The sequence below is a fragment of the Nycticebus coucang genome, chromosome 6 (genome assembly GCF_027406575.1).
Source record: "Nycticebus coucang isolate mNycCou1 chromosome 6, mNycCou1.pri, whole genome shotgun sequence".
Lineage (NCBI taxonomy): Eukaryota > Metazoa > Chordata > Mammalia > Primates > Lorisidae > Nycticebus > Nycticebus coucang.
Window position 1 is genome coordinate 10,765,653 of NC_069785.1, and position 3,435 is coordinate 10,769,087.

Sequence of the window (3,435 nt, forward strand, 5' to 3'; positions counted from 1 at the left end):
AGACATTGAGACTTCATAGTACATGTGTTATGACTCCACTTGTGAATATATTTGAGTATCTCCAGAGGTATAAATAAGAATTATATCGGGTGATAGTGGGATTGCTTTCTCTTTTCAAATGTTCTACAATAAGTACTCTTCCTTTTAAAAGAAGTTTATTTTAATAATTTAAATCAATCTACATAGTAACTTTTTAATTGATTTTTTTAACCTGTGGACAAGCTATTATTATTAATATTGAGCCCCAATTTCTGAAAACACTCTCAATTAATGCTGGTTGGCATGAAGTTAGTTCTCAGTTTTGGGGATGGGGTCTGTTATAATCTGAAGCTTTCTTTGGCATTCCTTAGTTTTTTTTTTAAAGGAAAATGCCAGATGGCAGATTCTATGGTTTTATTTAAACACAATTAAAATGTACACATGAGCTATATATTCATTTTCCTTGCTGCACAGCCTGGAATCAAGATTGGTGACTGATGGCCAGCTGGGCTGCTTTTTCCACAATGGGCTTGCGGTTCTTGGAGGAATCGTGAGCCATCTCTGCACAGTAAGATTTGTTGCACATCAGCAGCACTTGCAGCTCCTTGATGCTGTGGATGAGGGACTTCTGGCAGCCACTGGGCAGTGTGCACTTTGTTTTCTAGTTGCTCCTGTAACCAATGCTGGGCATCATGATCTGGCCCTTGAATCTTCTCCAAAGCCTGCTGTCAATACCTCTGAGTTTCCACCAATTACACTTAATTTTGACATATCGGTCTGACTGGTGCCCGATAAACTTCTTGACCTTCTTTTTGAGGATCTTCGGTTCACAACGGGTCTGAGGGCAGCCGTGATGCTGAATAGGGAATGGTGCCACCTCCATAGGTAGCGCTGAGGAAGAGGTCTCTGGCATTCTGAAAAGTGAACGACATGAGGATCGTCAGTCCCTCTCTCCTCTTCAAATGTTATTAAAATTACTAATATGCCTAGCCTGACAACACGTGAGACTCTGACTCAAAATAAACAAACAAATAAAGAAACTTACTAATATGAACTAACAGCTTCAAAATATTTTTACCCAAATTGTGCATATAGACAAGCAAAAAAAAGAAAACAATGTCAAAACCTGAATTACCACTGTGCCAGTGATTTATAACAACATACACTTATATAATGACCCAAAGTAACATATAGGTCAAAGAAAGTGTCTGTGACAGGCCGACAGGTTATCCTGTCAATTCAGATGCTTACACCCATATTGGGTTCACTAAGGTTTTGCTTATTTTGTTGTTTTTACAGGGTTTTTTTTTTCAGTTGTTTTTTAAGAAGTATTTTGCACACACATCATTTGTATTCAAATTTACTATATTTCTTACCACTTTTAAATTTTTCCAAGTTGATCTAACGAGGAAATGAGTGCTTCTAAGTTTTACATTAAGAAGGGTAAAAGCAATAGACCAAATTCTACACCTGATATTTAGCAGCCATTCAATTCCATGTAAGACAAATCCATGCTACTTTAGTATATTCAGACACCTTCAAAGACCTTCAGGAATTTGACGACTTAGATTGAAATCCTCACAAATGTCTAAGGCATGTGAGACAGCCTGGCATCAGAACATCAGAGAAATCTATCAACATGCCTTTTAGATTCTCACAATATACAAATTGACTTAAGTAATTAAGTTGCATATTTTGGCAGAAGGATACTAAGTTTCTGGGGTAATGTTTTAAAGATAATCATCATGATGCTAAATATGATTAAAATGTCATTAAATTTACCAAAGAGCAAAATTTATCCTTATCCAAGAAAACCAAAGTGCTGAGAAAAATACAAATATTTATTAAGAATCTCCAATATAGTCATTATTTATGATCCAGTAATCATATTTCTTTTTTTTTTTTTGTAGAGACAGGGTCTCACTTTATGGCCCTTGGTAGAGTGCTGTGGCCTCACACAGCTCACAGCAACCTCCAACTCCTGGGCTTAAGCAATTCTCTTGCCTCAGCCTCCCGAGTAGCTGGGACTACAGGTGCCCGCCACAACGCCCGGCTATTTTTTGGTTGCAGTTTGGCCGGGGCCGGGTTTAAACCCATTACCCTCAGTATATGGGGCCGGCGCCTTACTGACTGAGCCACAGGCACCACCCCAGTAATCATATTTCTAAGGGTCTTACATGATAAAATCATTTTAAGTACTCTTAAGATGTATTTGCAAAGTTATGTTTTTAAAATATGCAAGTTTAAATAAAAAGAAATTTTAGCTATCAGTAGTTATCTCCAAAAGGTGATTGTATCTTTTAAAAATTTTTAAAATTATTATAGGTACATAAATGTTATCTATCTTTATAGGGTACGCATGATATTCTGATACGGGTATACAATGTGAATTAATCAAATCAGGATAATTAGGGTATTCATTACTCAGGCATAAAACATTTCTTTGTGTTCGGAACAATCCAATTCCTCTCATTTAGTGGTTTAGGTATACCCTAACTTATTGTTGTTTATAGTCACTTTGTTGTGCTATCAAACATTATAGAGTGATTCTTTCCTTCTTAATAGTTTTCTTTGAGCATTTATAAATTTCATAATCAGAAGATAATAAGTTAGATGGGGAAGAGATTTTGAGAAATAAAATAAAATTATATATCCAAGGCCTGCAGTGTAATTCTGCCCACTCTCTTTTCTGCCTATTAATCATTTGACCACATTGGCACTTTGATATTGCCGGATTTAAATTTAAAAGCATAAACAGAATCTCCAGACTTGTGATTCAAAGAATTGTAAATCATAGAATGAGCAGACACATTCTGTCTCACAGGAAAAATATGCAGAAAAAACAAATTATATGCAGGATCCTATCATGCCAAAATGTAGAACACTTTCTCATTATTCACTGTAAGCCATGCTAAATATGTTCAGCCTTATGTATTTTAGGCCTGTGTATTTTAGCTATATGAGCCATCTTTTATTTTTTAAGGAAAGTACAGAAATACAATAAAGCTACTTTTAACAAGGCAATGCTGTGAACTTAGTGAAAGCTTTACTATCCCCACTTAGTACATTATTCTTGAGATCAAAGTTCATTATCTTTTCTAAGATGACACCTATCTGTCCCATAGTTCTCTTATTCAATAACCTCCATTTAAAAATTTCTCTACTTCCAAATCAAAGGAAATATTAAGGTACATGATGTGTCTCTGAAGATCAAGACTCCAAATGCTTTGGGCCTTTAGAAGTAAAACTACAGAAAAAATCACAAAGGACTACAAAGAGGATGAAATATTAGCCATTGCCCTTGTATAGATTATAGCCAAAGGAGTGTTTCTGGCTTGAGGGACTCAGTGATTTATTACTGTTCAACTAACCTCCAATGAAAGTACTGCAGTGTCTCTGGAACAGACTTTAGAAATATCTCTAGGTGTCAACCATAAGAGAGAGGGAGAGACTGAC

At 35.8% G+C, this 3,435-nt stretch overlaps 1 pseudogene; it reads right to left on the bottom strand.

Annotated features, from left to right (window-relative positions):
* Nucleotides 1-282: 282 nt before the first annotated feature.
* LOC128588511 (60S ribosomal protein L32-like) lies at nt 283-885 on the bottom strand (annotated as a pseudogene).
* Nucleotides 886-3,435: the final 2,550 nt, after the last annotated feature.